This window comes from Chamaea fasciata, unplaced genomic scaffold, assembly GCF_029207755.1.
Source record: "Chamaea fasciata isolate MVZ Bird 193981 ecotype frontalis unplaced genomic scaffold, bChaFas1.0.hap1 SCAF_2, whole genome shotgun sequence".
NCBI lineage: Eukaryota > Metazoa > Chordata > Aves > Passeriformes > Sylviidae > Chamaea > Chamaea fasciata.
Genome location: NW_027094087.1, coordinates 111013844 through 111029565, shown reverse-complemented (window position 1 = coordinate 111029565; position 15722 = coordinate 111013844). Strand labels below are relative to the sequence as shown.

Here is a 15722-nt window from a genome sequence, read left to right as displayed (position 1 = left end):
ACAAGAGAAGTGTTTTAAAGGTTTTATTGTAATTCTTATTTATTTTTTTTTCCTCTCTTGTAGTTTTGTTAATAGACCTGTCTTTATATCCTTTTATATTTTAAACCTGCTTTACTTTTCCCCTAATCCTATCTCAGAGAAAAAAAAAAAGGTAAATAATTCTAGTAAACACTCAAACCACTACACATAATTCAAGGAACAAAAATAAACAAATATAAAACCACTACACAAATTAGTGTTTCCACCGGGTTTCAACCTGAAACCATCACAAGATGTAAAAATGAGAGCTAGTTTTGAGGAGTGATGATCCAGTTTGGGTTGCTGGCAGCACTTTGGAGCAGAGAACTCAACTTCTTTGCAAGTGTGCCATAGTCTCTGAAATGATTACTTAGGCTTCTTACTGACTGGGATGTGTGTGAGGTTCTTGCATGAAACAAACGGAGGAGAAACTTACTGGAGTAGGAGAGAAGATGGGTGAAATAAAAATACCTCACTACCCTTCTTCTGGTCCTCTGTACGTGAATTATGTATTAATTTTATCAAGTGGTAGAAATTCCTGAATACAGCTCCTTGCAAGACAGATACAGGCAAGAAGGAACAAAATGGATTGAATTATGTGGGAAGTTCTTGCATGGTATGGGTGTGGTTGGCAGGTATTCCTCCTTGCTCTTTGTCTCATGCCTTTCCCTCCCATTGTAGTTATTACTTGCCTTAAAGGGCTGCGTGCCACGTGGATTAGAGATTCCCTGTGTGAAATAATTCTGTCTTGTCAATGATGAGGATGGAAGCCTAATTCTGTTGGTAGTCTGTTACTTGCAGAAACCTCCCTACACCAAAATGTCTCCACCTAATTTAAATTTCTGCAAATAGTTTGCAGCTCCATCATTCAATGGGCTGAGCTCCTCTGCTTGCATTGGAAACATCATGATTATTAGAGCTCTTCCTCAAGGAAAGTCAAGGTAAAGGAGTTCCTGGCATATGCAAGCTACACACGCACAAGGATGGTTCAGGCTTCTTGGAAAAGCAGGGTAGAGAGGGTATTGCTGCCTGAAATGATGGAAAGGGAGAGCAGAGCTTGTGGCTGCCAGAGAGATGTGACACAGGATGCTCCCTCTTGCTAAAGAGGGGTGAGCATCGCAGCAGCAGCTGCTTCTTGCTTCCCAAGTCCAGGCAGGCTCCAGCCCTCTGGTTCAGCCAGGCTCTGTGATTTAAGTGGGAGTACGTTTTGGCTGCATTGCCAGCTGGAGCCTGGAAATGCTGAAAGAAGGCATGTTGTCTGGCCTCAGCTCTCTGCCTGACATCTGGGATGTCTGAACAGCTTCAGTTTCTTCCACTGTTTACAGCTGCTAAGTGTCTAAAAGCTCATAAAAGTGATTCCTTTTACCTTGCTCTTCATCCTGGCTGTCCAGTGTCTTGACAGAGTGCAGCTGAAGCACCATAAAACTTAGAGAGGATGTAACTTGACAATAATTGAGTTACTGAACACTAAGAACCCAAGGCCAGGATGGATGGAGCTCTGAGCAACCCAGTCTAGTGGAAGAGGTTCCTGCCCCTGGAGAGGGATTGGAATGAGAAGATCTTTAAGATAAAAACCCAGACTATCCTGAGAACAGTATCGAGCTGTTAAGATTGTAAAACTCCAAAACAATCCATTTTGAAGGTGTGGGTTTTTCCTGTCCAGTCTGCAGTTACCTTTCACACTGAGCCAGGATTATAAAAGCCCCTTGGTAAATGTTATCTGCCCAGGGAAGGAAAGAGGAAAACTCCCTCCTCTGGAAGTTTTGAATTCAGGTAGCAGATATAGCCTAATCACAAGGGAGAGGGAGAAGGGGACATTCTGGGGGAATTTCTTAGGGAGCAGAAGGGAAACTATTTCAGGCTCAAGAAACTGCTTTGGGCTGACAGAATAGTCAATAAAATGCCTTTATTTACTTTTGTTTGGTGCTTGTCTAGGAGGAAGTGTAACACACTAATGCCAGAGAGTTTCTAATCTCCAAAATTACTTTCCAGCCCACTGCTGTGCGAACAGGGAAAATCCTGACTTGCAGATGTTTTTTTCTGCTAGCAACAAGCTCCAGGATTACCAGTTTCTTTTCCTTACTGTGATTCCTCTCTTCCCTTAGCTATTTTTAGTTGCATAATGTCTCAAAAAGAGCTTCTTTTTACAAGATGTGGTTGTTAGTGATACATATAACAATACCAAGGCTCAACAGTCTGATTATTATTTCCTCTATCAGACCTCTTAGGACAGTATATCTCATCACTTAATTGTAATGCCAGTATCAGTAGGATTTATATTTCCTACCGGGCGAGAAGAGGAAGAAAGTTGGAACAAGTTCAGAAAATGTATTTGTTCTATTGGACGGAGTTAAGTATTCATTACCAAATTGATGAGCCTGACAGGTAAATGAGGCTAATTAGCAGCTTATGCTGTTGAAACTGTTGCATTGGATGTGGAAATGCTGTGAATGGTGGGTCTGAAAATGGAAGTTCAGGGTGCCAGGGTGAGAGGAGAGAAAGAAACTGAGAAACTTAATCACGGTTGGTGTAACTTTGCTTGGCTCTTCCCTGGAAGAATAGTGTTCACTTGGGACTGAACTGACAGAATCACTTGCTGAAGGTTTGTACACCTGGAAGATAAACCCTGGCATCAGCTCCTCTGAGCAAGAGAAACCACCTGAGTCACATCTAGTGTTCTACTCAGACACAAAATGCAGTTGTTTGAACACGTTTATAAGCAACTGTTCATCATAAAGTTTTTATAGACCTGGAACGAATCCTGGGGCCAATCAATGATAATAATGAGTTCACTGATTCAGCTCAGTCAGAGCCACTGAACCAAAACCAGCTGGTCTCTGCCTGAACTGGTCTCTTGAGGAGCATTGCTCACTTAAAGCAAAAGTGAAGGTGTCTGGGTTTTATTTGAGGTTTGTTTTCTCACAGTTCTTGTAAACAGACCTGCAACTGCAGTTTGTGAGAACTTTTTGAGGAGGGAGGAGCTGTTTATAGAATGACTTTGCCCAAGTAATTCATAGCATGTACCCAGTACCACTGGTGTGCTGATGAATTATCTCTGATATTTCTGCAGGTTCTGGTGGCACCTTTTTTTATGCAAGGAAAAAACCAGATGAGTAAATAATTAAGAAATGGAAAAGCCGGTCCCTTCTTCAGGAGCCCAACTTGTCTTTTTCCATGGATGCCCACTGTAAAGCACAAAGTACTCATAGAATACTTTGTACTAGTAAAAAGAAGGAGTCCTAGTGGTTCAAGGACTATTGAACCAGTGACAAAAATAAGACTGAGAGTTGCCAAATATTGCAGGCTTAAACCTGACCCCCTCCTCCGCATGGAACTGCTTCCCCAACCCCTGCTTTTTGAAAAGATTTATGAATGGCCATATTATCCATGGCTTCTTCCTATGTTCTATGCCCTAGAGTTCCTCCTATGGCTATGAGCATATAAATGAATTTTCATCTTGCCTGCTCTCTCCTTTAGGTAAATGTGGGACCTACTGCAAGTTGTTTCATTTTTATCTCTGTTTGTGTCTTGGTGGGGAAGGGCTGTGTGTTACTTTTCCTTTTTCTGTGGTGGTTCAGTGCCTCACCTTTCCTGTTGGAGACTGTAGGACTTCAGAGGATATTTTTTGTGAATGATCTTTTAAATGAAAGCTGTGCTGAGTTGAAGTGTTGCCCTTCTAGAATTGGAAGGTGACCAACAGTTCTGGTTTCAAAGAGTCCAAACCCATTTCCACCCATTCCTGCTCTCCCCTTTCCCCCAGTGGACAGTAAAAGGTCTCTTCTCCCAGGAGAAAGCAAAGGAATGGTGTAAGATGGAAGCCACAATTTCTTATGCTGTTGTTGCATTTCTCATAGCAATCTCTTTCTGTGACTTCCCCTTCCTATTGAAAATCAGCTCTGCATCCTTGCAAGCCCTGGGATAACTAGGACAGAGAATAGGAAATCCAGATACAGCAGCATTACAGACAGTTTTACAAAGGATGAATTTAGCACTGAGGGAAGATAGCAGCAGTTGACATGGAAATGTTTTGCATTGGATATTGCATTCCCTGATAGACTGCCTCTGTCAAGGGAAGATGAACTGTTGTTCCATAACTGCTGAGAGAAAAGTGCAAGAGAGGCAAATGAATTCTGGCATGGGTTCTCTGATGTCTCCTGACTTTAATGCTTTTACCCTCTAACACAAATTCCCTGGATTCAAAAGCTAACTTTACAGGACTTTCTCAGTTTAGTCTTTTCTCTTGCCTTGAGAAGAGAATCTCTGGAGATTTTTTTTATTTTCCTATTTTTGGAAGATTTGTCAAAGGGCTATAAGGTATGCTGGGGCGAAGAGGGAGGAATTAAGCAGGTGTTTTGCTTGACCCCACAAACCTTGCTTTTCTTAAGAAACCAGGTTGTGAACTGATAATTGCATCTTTGTGCAATTAGCTGGTGCTGCTGTTTGAATTTTGACAGAAGAGGAAAAGTTAAACTAGTCCTTGAACTTAATAACTAAAGATGACAACCCAGTATGTAAATTTATTGTAGCTTCCAAGAACTTGTGTGTGTGGGGGGGCTGTTATTGACTTTTTAAATAGTCTTTCATTTGCTCTTCTATGGTGAAATGGTTCAGTGAGACAGGAGCTCTGGTAATGAACTCTCTCATTATTTCAGAGGATGCTTATTTTGGTGGTGGCCACATAACCCTTTCACCAGTGAGTATATTTAATACCAGAGAGCACAGTACTTGTCATCTGAAAGTAGGACACAGCTGGAAGTAGGCTGGAGAATGAATATCTGGAAGCAGCCAGATGGCATCAGGCTAATAAATTCTGCCCAGATGTCTCGTGTTGCAATAGCATCCGGCGGTCACTTGGTAGTGGATAGTAGGGTCATCCTGAGGGACCATGGGGTCATCCTGTGGGCTGTGGTGGAGGTCCCTTTACATATGGCCCTGGGCCCAAACAAAGTACCTAAGCAATGAGTCACTGGATCAACTGTGTGAGATTCTTTTATGAAGGAACTTGCTGGCTGTGCGGACAGCTGCATCTACAGCAGGGGAGCAGCACATGGGTTGCTGCTGTCTTGTCTTTTGTGTAGTCTAGAGTGCACCAAACTAGATCTTACTCAGTGTCAGAGATCCCAAACAGCATTTCATTTAGATGCTTGTGCTGTTTGGAGCATGCTGGCAAGCAATTATTTGAAAAGAAAGAGCACCAGTTTGTGCAGAACCACAAGGTTTCATGCTGTGAAAGATCAGCCCGACCTCTTTGTGGTTCTACACTTTCAGTGTAGGAAATCCCCCTGTGAAAGTTTTAGGTGAACTTAGCTTTGCAGCCTATCTTCTTTAAAGTGGAAGTTGAAGGTGTGAAATGCACAGACCAGATAAGGCTTGAAAACTCAGCAGAGCGTTGCACTGACCCAGAGTTGGGTCTTTAGAACTTGCCTTCCCCCAAATGACTGAACCCTTTCCTTTCCAAACCAGCAACATTTACCTTCACCAGTGTTCTTGAGAAGTCTTAAGAGTGCTCTGGCTGAAGTTCTACTTGTGTGACATCTCCCTGCTCCCAACACTCTTCCTTACTTCCCTTGAACTCATGCTCTTTCCTTTCCATTGATTAACACCATGTGAAATATCTTCTGATGCCAACTCACACTAGATTTTTTACCCTAGGACCTGCTTCTGCAAGAGCAGGAACAGGTTGCAGCTCCACTGTTGTGATCTGACATCTCTGGGTAGCTGCAGGGGCTGTTTCAGTCTCTGCAGTGCCACAGACACAAAGCTCCTCTGCACAGTAGCAAGTGGCTGTGGCACATCTGCTTTGGCACCCTCTGAGCTGGAGCTGTGCACAAGAGATGAGGTTTTGCACCACCTAGATAACACCTGTTCTTTGGAAATCCAGGGAAATGGGTTGGAGCACTACAGAGATTGTCTGTGCCAGTGATTTTGGAAACACTGTTAAATATGTGTATTGTACGGCAGCTAATTGCTGGTTGGGTGTATGATGTGCCTTGGAGTATAAAGGGCAGAAAGATGCACTGGTTGTTCCAGCCATGTCAAAAATCAAGGGGGTGTGTGAGTGGAAATCTCGCATATCACCTAAGAACTCTGAATCCTTGGATATCTTCTCCTGGGCTATCAGAGAACCTGTGTCCTTTATGAGGCCATCCATAACTGAGCAGATGGTTATGGCTATGAGGTGTAAGGTCCAGCCTTCTCAAGTGTTTCTCTGTTCACATTTCCTGGAGTCATGACATAAATGTTGACCATCCAAGCTGTGGTAACTTTTAACCTGGTTACTCTCAAGCTCTGATAGTCTCTGCTTTAGTGATCTCTCAAGGTACAAACAGACCTAAATCAGAGACAGGATCTGAGCTTTCTCTCATATCATACACACTGAGAACTGTGAACACTAGTGAATAGCCCTGTCTTCTGTGAGAGCAAGACATATAAACTATCAGCTGAAGGAACTGTGTTTCTATATATGTGACAGATTATTGTTTATCTCTGTGTTTCTATAGTTAAGAATGCTTACTGCACTTTTCTTAGAAAAGACTACCTTCCTCTATTTTGTTCTTGCACAAAATGTTTAAAATCATAGGCCAAATACTTTATTATTTATCCATGTGCAGGGTAGAGGCAGGACCATATCTGGCTGGGCACTTTTGGCATCTTGTAGTATGCTGTGGTGTTTGGATGGAAGGGATGTCCTTATGTGTATGCCTCAAAGTACTTATCACTGTGTTTCCACTGCAGTCAAACTCTCCTAAAACACAATGTTATTCAATGCACAGCTGCTGCTGCTAAAGTAAACAATTGATTTTTCTGCTATGCCCTCAGATTCCAGGGAAGTAGACACTTCCAGGGAGACGTCTAACAAAGCTGTATCCCGGAGGATTTTTGTCATTGCAATGTACTTTTACTCTAGACAGATGTAGCGACTGAGTGGGTCTTCAAAACATCTGGGAAGGGACATTTTCCCTGAGCCAGTCCTGTTCCCACAGCTGGAATGTCTGAGTTCACAGCCTCTCTTGCCACCAGCTCTTCATGAAAACCCATCTTTTCGATGTGCCCGAAGCTCGAGTTCTGAGTATTTGTGGTAAGAGATGGCCAGACTTGGGCCTTTGGAAATGACTAAACTTGGAGTGAAAACTGCACAGAAACTTTGATTTGGCAAGGCAGGTTTCCTTCTCCAGATTGTCTTTGCTTATTGGTAAAAAGAGCTGATGCCTTCAACGGGAACTCGAGTTGATTGATCCTTGATGGGAATGTGACAATCACCTGATTCTTACCCAAACTGCATCTCGTAACTTCAGCTGGGGCAGTGGGGAGGAGTGTTAGGTGGGACTTCTGTGCAGCCTACTGCATCCCAAACTCTCAAAGGAAAAGGGATGTGATGTCCTCAGATGGGAAAGTACCAAGTGCTAATTGATTAGGTATGGCATTGTGCATAGTTTACAGGTGGCTGCCAAACATCTTGAGGCCTCATTGTAATGCAGGCAAACAAAGTATTGTATTTGGATCTTTAGAGCACTGTGGAATGGCATTAAACATTACAGCTGCCCTTTCTGCAGACACAAATGTCCATTTGTGAGAATATGTCATGGAACAAGTTTGGGTTTTTTCCCCTCCCCTTGCTGACACATTTGTGGAAAGTCAGCTAGTAGTTATGTGGTGTGATTTGTCCCGTGCTTTAACTGACTGCTGTTAAACAAAGCAGTAGCTTCTGGGGTCAACCCAAGGGAGGAATTATTTGTCGGAAGCACTCAAAGTATGTGAAGTTTACATGACTTAGTTTTGAAGCACTTCCTCAGAGCACTCACGGAAAACTTCTCTAGATGTTAACATGCTGATCTCATGTTCAAATATGTAGTAGTTCAAAGCCCTTACATTCCTGTCCTGCCACCAGATGGGATTTGAAGAGTCTTGTTAAGTTTTTGTCTTTCAGTGACCCAGACTGTGAGGAACTCAAAGCTGATCTTAGCGCTTCTAGGACTGTTTATTTAGAGGACTGAACTAAGTGTGTTGCATGTTGGCTTTTCTATAATCACTCGAGCTGTAAACCATCATTTGAGAGATTGAATTGGCAGCTGAAGGACACTGAACACCTGAGAGCAGCTCTGAAACAGAACACAGGTTTCAGAAATGGAAACAATCCTATTTCTATGCAGTTGTTCAGGGATGGTAAGATGTCTAGGCCTTTCAGCCCCCATTCTGGAGCCGCTTAAGATGAAATACCAGCCCTGGCCTAACCAGAGCAAGACATGGGGTGTCTCTGATCCACACCTTGCTGGTAGGAAGTCAGTGGTGGCCTTGCCATGATTTGTGTTACCTCCCTGAGCTCTGCTTCATCCCCAGATCCCTGCATTACAGCCTGCAAATGCAAGGTACATTGGAGCTGAAGTTTCCATTTACACCCCCTGGAGATAACCCTTGACATGAGGACTATTTCTGAGTGGGAACTTGTTCATGCATCTCTCAACACATAAGAGTAAGAGAAAATAGGAACCAAGCTATATAAAGGTGGATTTTAACCAAGATCCTTCTCTCCCTCCTGAGGCGTGGGACACATCTGCAGCTGGGCTGAGCAGGGACATGCTGCCAACCACACCAATCCAGCAAAGCTGCACTGGCTCAGATCAGCTTGTGCTGGTCACTCTCCATCTGAATTGAGTTGTTCAGCTTCAGTGAAAGCACTACTTGGAAAACACCTCTAATAAAATGGCTTTGTTCCATGACCACCATGAAAATTGTAGCCACAGTGAGGTTCTCAAAAGGTGAAATTAAGTGTGTGGAGGGTAATCTTTGAGGACAGAAGTTTCCCATGAAGAAATTCAAAGATCCCCTAGACAGACCTACCATGGAGCTCTGCTGGATCTTAATTGGGTGTTTTGCTTTTTGGTTTGAGACTCTGAAGGTTTCATCCAGGCACTTGTTGCAGCTCTATCCTGGTATCATAACAGGAGTTTGTGCTCAGCAATGCTCTGCTGCTTTCCTTGGCATTAATAGATCCCAAGTGTAGGCCCAAGAAATGTTTATGGGATTAGGCTTTCCCAGAGTACACTTATTGGATGGATGACAACGCTCTAGTACAAATCAACACACTCTTTTCTGCTTCATTCCTCTGTGGTGAGTGAAGAAATGGGGGAGGATGTAGTAAAATGTGTTACAGCACAGGGACTTACCATGAGTCTTATTTAGGGATGAAATGAAACAAAATTCTGACCCCTGACTCTCTAGCTATCTTGTAGAGTGGACCTTTCCAGCTAAACCATTTAGCCCTAAAGCTTTTGATATCATGCCCGTGCTCCCTTTCCCAGCAGAGGATTTAAAAAGTAGAAATGCAACACAACATGGGGACCCTAGGGAGTCCCATCCTCACGTGTTGTTGCAGACTTTCTTGTCAAGAAAAAATCCTTCCTCATCTTAGATTATTCTGTAAAAGAATATTGATTTTGTTATAGGAGACAGTAGAAGCTCTGATAGATTCTACTCTATAGATCCTATCACTATGGGCCTTTAGATTCATACAGGATCATGCTGCCATGATTTAGTTGAGGCGTTAGGGCTGGGTTGGACTCAATGATCTTGAAGGTCTCTTCCAACCTAGTCATTCCGTGATTCTATGCTTTGCTTTCAAAGATCTCTGAGAAGTATAAGTACAATGCTACCTCTAGTCCTGCCAACTGCCAGGAGAACTTGGCTTGCAGCCTGAGTCTTCAGAAGCGTTTCTATGGGTGACTGAGTGAGGAGTGTCTGGGAGTGAATTAACCATGGCATGGCCCTTGCTGGATCTGTGGTAGAGCTGGAAAAGTGGTGACACTCCTGTCTCCATTTCTTCTCACCTTGTGGGTTTCTCAAATGCTTGTGGGCATCTCCATTTTTCCCTTCGTCAATGCTATTGCTATTTAAAGAAAATCTCACCCTCTGGATAGTAAATTGCATTTGGGTAAGAAGAACAAGCAAGTTTAAGCTGGTCTACCTCAAGGAGGTAGTATATGGAGTTCTGTATGCTCTTCCCTTTCCTGATGTCAAAATAAATCAGTCCTCTTTGGATATACAGTGGGAAGGATCTGCTTGGCTCTAGATCTGACCTCTGCGGTGATAGCAATCATTGTCCTGGCAAGACTCTTGATAAAGGAGTTGAAAGCATTTTTGCTTTTACAAAAAACTTCTGGTTCAGAACTTAAGCACATGCCAATGTAGAACATGGGGTTCTCAGATGTTAGAAGCAAAGACAGCGTTGGAGATTACACTTAAATGTACTTAGTTGAAAAATGTGTTTGGACTATGCAACTAATTATATTCATAAACTGATGGAAGGCAAAAAAATATCAAGCAAACAGCAGTCTCCTTCATCTCATTTAGCCTGCTCTTTTCAGCAGCCTTGCAAGGAGATTGTAAGTGGAATAAAATAATATGGAAAATGGCATGGTAACATATGCTCGAGGTGGTGTGAGAGGAAAATACATGCAAAACTAAGTTGTAGAAATAATTTAAAAAATTAGAACCCTACAGATTATAACCCATCATAGTTATCTAGATGAATAATTTGCCTGTTTTCTCCATCCTTCCCACTCTGTAATAATGTTACATTCTTCAACTACCCCGAGCAAAAGCTGGATTACACCACTCACCAGTGTTCTCTTTTTATAGAACAGAAGCGAATTCGGAGTGAAACTTTGGGTATTGGAGTGGTGCAACTAATAACTCCCCTTTCAGCACATGGAATTCATGCCCATGCAGTGCTACAGTAAGACAGTAGCACTTCTCCAGCTCCTTTTAGCACAGGCACCCCTGCACCACACCTTCCTCTGGGGCTAGGATTTGCCTCAAGGTGTTGAGGTGCTGTTTTAAAAACATATGAGCAGATGCCAAATGAAATCAATGAATGGGAGTCTCTGAGGCTCAGGCTGCTTTGAAACATATGACTGCAGGTACATTCACAATGTATATACACCCTCAAATGCCCCTGAAAATTGTCAGTGTTCAATGAGCTACGCTCAGTGAAGTATGTTCACGTTCAGTGTTTGTGTGTGTATATTTAATGGACTGTGGCAGAAAAGTACCTCATTGCTCAAAGAAGAGTTTATATGCACTTTCCTCTCCTCCCCTTATTCCTCTCACCTGTTGAACCAAAGCTCAGTCATGGGCATGTCCTGGCACCTTTGGTGGCTGTTTAGGGATGCTCAGTTTCCATAGGAGGCTGTTGCTCTATAGGCTCCTTGTCCTGAGAGGGAGGGAAGGCTGTAGCACAGTGCAGAGGAGGAAGGTGAGAGGGGTGTGAAAGACAAACCAGATAAACTCTTTCAAAGGATTCTTAAGTACTCATCATAGAAGCATCAAATGAGTTGGATTTGACCCTGAAAGATCATCTTGTTCCAACCCCCCTGCCTGGGGCAAGGACATCTTCTACTAGGCCAGCTTGCTCAGAGGCACATCCAACCTGGCCTGGATGCTTCCAAGGATGGGACATCAACAACTTCTCTGGGCAACTCATTTTGGTGCCCCACCACTCTCACAGTAAAGGATTTTTTCCTGATGTCCAACCGGCATCTACCCTTTTTCAGTTAAAAATTTTTGTCCTTTGTCCTGTCACTACAGGCTCTGGTAAAAAGTCTCTTTCTTACCACCCCTGAAATCCCCTCTGAGATCTCCAAGGAGCTTTCTCCAGGCTGAACAACCTCCACTCTCTCAGCCTGTGTTCAGAGGAGTGGTGCTCCAGCACTGACCCTTTTTGTGGACTTCTGGATCTCCTCCAACAGGTCTCTGTTTTATGTTAGCAGAAAACTGTAGGTGCCATTTACCATGAGAGGGTGGGAAAATCCAAGAAGCCCCTTAAAGAGTTGACTGCACCTGTAGGTGTGATGGTGGTGTTGATGGGGCTTTTTTTTTCTGGTGGTTTGTTTTGTTTTCAAGAATATGTATATTTTTTTCTTTTGTAGAGTGAAATGTTCTTCTCCCACCCATCCCCTCATACACCCCCAACCACTGAGTGGCTTTTCTGGAGAAAAAATATCCAGAACTGGTGACTGTTCTACCAAAAGATCAATCTCCTGAATGTAGTATACACCCATGCAATCTTTTTTTAGGACTTTCCCAACTGGGGAAAGTGTGTCAGAGACTTTTTTGTAATGCTTACCTTGGTAAATATTCCAATAATCTGGTCTGTATTACAAGAAGAGCCCTTGGAGCTGAAAATTTCTTATCACCCCTTCTCCCTTTCCAGAAAGAGATAAAAAATTTCTCTAGAATGAAAAATCTGTGCTGATTTCCATCTTTGCACTACTCACACTTGTGTTAGCAAGATTAAGCTCCAAGTAATGGCAAGCTTTTTGATTTAATGAGAACTGAAATCTATAGCTGTGTCATTTCACTTCTTTTTTAGGATTCACTTTTAGTCAAATGGTGAAACACTTCTATTTAGCTTTCAAAAAAGCAAAACTATCTGGCTTGAGCAGGCTTTTGAGGGGTCTGAGCCAGGTTCACAGGGAGGAGGTGTGAGAAATTGGATTCTGTGGTATCTGTTACTCTGTACTTTCCCCAGGTGTTTCTCTCCTTCCTTCCTCTGTCCCTGCATTAATTTGGTGGGTACAGTCCCCTCTCAAGGAGGAGACAAACGATCAAGAAGAAAATTAGGTTTTAAGATAAGAAAGTTGTTTTAAACACCCTGTTATAGGGACTGGCACGTACATCTATTGCTGTGTAGTATTTGTGGTTTGTTTTCTAATTAATCTAATATAAATTTGTCAAAACCAAGGCACCAAGTTTGCCTGAAGCCTGCTTGTGCAACAGAAGTTGGTTCTCTCTTTTTTTTTTTTTAAATCCAAAGTCCTCCACCACTTGTAACAGAAACCACAGTGACTCAGATTGGGAAACCCCTCCTGTGCAGTTGTTTGCCCTCTTTCTTGTCTTGTCAATCTCACACTTCTTCACTACTTGCAGCCTGGATTTTGGGTTCTGTGGCTCTGTGTGTGCTGCTCAGTACCCTGGGACCTCTTGCCTTCCTTTCCAGCTGCAGTTACTCTCTGCCAGTTTGTGAACAGAAACCATTCAGAACCTGAAAAGTTACCTAGAGCTCCCTTTCTGGTGTGGCTAGGATGCTGAATGTCCTGAGCCTTTGCTCTTGCTCTGGTGACATTTTGAGGCAGTAAGTGGGATTTGATTGTTTTCAATCAAATGTTTGATTGAAAGCCTAGTGTTTGTCCTCTGAATTTCACTAAACTGAGGCTCCCTGTTCAGTCCCTTCTGTCAGTGTGTCAATTTAGTGACTAAGCAAAAGCAAAACTATAACAGCAGAAACAAAGGCACAGCGGTACTCAGTGAGAAAATTGGTTGGAAATGCCTTTTGTTTTAGTGGTGGTGTCACTTTCCATTTTGCAGTCTAAGCACACCCCAGCTGGGAGCCAGCACAGGGGAGATCAGTTACACAACTGGGAACCCCCTCAATCTGCAGTTTTTCCTCTCAAATTGTTACCTCTTCCTGGCAAACTGTCACTTATAACAAAGGAAAAATAAAACAAACCCTAAGGCAAATCCACATTGTTTCTTTTTAAATTTTTCCCCTGGCTACATCACCTGAAGCAAGTGTAAAAGACCTCAGCCAAAACCCATCCGCCAAATACTGCAATTTTAGCACTTTCCCGTTCAAGACAGAAAACTTGATCTCGCTTACCTTTCTGGAATCTCCCTGTGTTCTCTGTGCACGTGCTGAAATCCAAATGTGCTGCTGCACGGAGCTTCTCCTGAGAATAAGGAAGTGCTGGAGCGGGGCAGGACGTGAGCAGTGACTCAGGGGCTGTTTCTGCAGCTAAGCTGAGGAATAAATGGAATTGTTGTTGGCTCTCAACTGCAGCACGTTCAGCTGACGTAAGGGCTTGCAAGCTACCATTTTACCAATAGAAAAAGCTCAAGAACATCCACCTTTGATCTCTTCCCAGAATTTAGCTATTTATGATAATCCAGCCTTCGGGTATTGCAGTTTTTTCTAGGAGGGCTTCCCTACCTTTGGTCCTACAGTTAAACATTTCTTTGCATGAATGTGCTGTTTGGGAATGTTCAGAGCAAGGATTTTGCAAGTGTTTCTGAGACAACCCTTGTCTCTCAGCTTAAGCAGGCACTGAAGACTTTGCTTAGTTCTTTCTATTGAGAAAAGAAAATCATTAAAAACCTCTTCTCTTACAATTAGTTTTGACTGAAGTTCAGGTATTTGGTTTCCTGTACAGCTGAACACAGAGGTTACCCCTTGCAGTTTCTAAGCATGTCTTTCCAAACTTTACAGTGCCAAAAAAAAAGCTGTTTATTTAATTTGCTCTGCAATCAAGCATTGCATTTCCCCTGGCTCTCTGCTTTTGATGTGCAGGTACTGAGCAATATTTACCCCTTTTGTTTTCAGCCAGCCATGGCAGAAGCCTTTCTTTTTCTCCTTGAGAGCTCTTGCATCTCACTGAGCTGTGGGCTCAGCTGTGGGTCTGGCATAGTTTGCTCTCACACTTCATAAAGAAATTTATGTTTTTCTTTCAATGGGCATTTGCTGCCAAGGGAATTTCTTCACTAGGGTGAGGGGTTTTTTGCACATAGTTGCATAATTGCACAATTCAGCAATTGTGGAAAAATATATTTGGTGGATTCTGTTCAACACTTATTCAAACTGCCAGTTTCTGGGTAGTCTCTCTTGCATTGAACTGAATCCTTCTGACATCTCCCTTTATTTACTTTACAGATGTACACACACACTTCTGAGTGCACTGTTAGTGTTGAACTTTACATTATATAAACATGCTATAAAGGCATACCCATTGATTGGAATTATTATTAAAAAGTATTAAATGATAATTACTCTTAAAATAAATAACAGTAATGTAACCACTGTTCTCATTCATCTCAGCTCCTACTCTCCTTGGATTAAGTAGAGAGCTTGCTATTTAATCATGCTGGATAAATTTAAATATTAATATGTAACTCTCATGCCAAAAAAAAATTACTTAAACTTTAGAATAAGCCTGATTAGTTTTTGTTGGATTTTTTTTTTATATTTAGCTAGAAGTTAAATAATTGAAAAAAGTCTAGAAATCATCTTTCATTGCACTAGAATACAAACAAAGCCACCCACACCCTACTTAATTGTTTCAAAAGACTTGATAAATCAGTCAGCTTCATGGTAGTATTTCAGCAGTATTTCCCGCTCAAATAGGGCTGTAATGGAGCTGCTTGTTCTCTCCTGTGGCAGTGATAATCCAGAGTATTTCCTGAGGCACTTCACTTTTGGAAAGCTTTGAATGCTTGATGCAACTCATATTTAGATGGGTGTAAGACAGACCAGAGGAAAAAAACTTGAGTTTGCAGAAATTATTTACTCTCTAGCACTGAAGCACTAAAGTGGAAGGCTTCCAAGGCTAGAATTCCTGATGAAGTACCAAAACCATCTGTGGCTGCACGAATGTCCAGAGAAAGTCATATTACTGGGTTTTTTTTCCCTGACGCTCTTCTGAGAGCTACTCTTCTGGATGATCCTAATCCTGCTCTGAGAGCTCCTCTCACAACAACAGAAGTATTGTCCAAGTTAACTCAGTTGCTGGAATCTGACTCAGAGGTGCCACGTCCTGCTCCGGATAAAAGAAAATCACTCCCTAACAAAGTTTAAGGATGTGACAGTGTTTCCCTAACGCTTCACAGGCTAATTCCTTCTCTACGTGCATTGAGCAAACTGAAATTTAAACCATCAG

General features: G+C 42.5%; 1 protein-coding gene across 3 annotated transcripts in view; it reads right to left on the bottom strand.

The window, feature by feature from the left end:
* The window catches only part of LOC136285640 (V-set domain-containing T-cell activation inhibitor 1-like), a 31157-nt gene extending 17392 nt beyond the window's left edge, over positions 1-13765 (bottom strand). For all 3 annotated transcript variants that reach the window (XM_066177068.1, XM_066177070.1, XM_066177071.1), the window contains exons 1-2: positions 13673-13765; positions 11125-11244 (exon numbers count right to left, since the gene is read on the bottom strand). The gene's annotated coding sequence lies outside the window, so the exon portion shown is untranslated. The remainder of the gene's footprint in view (positions 1-11124; positions 11245-13672) is intronic.
* Positions 13766-15722: the final 1957 nt, after the last annotated feature.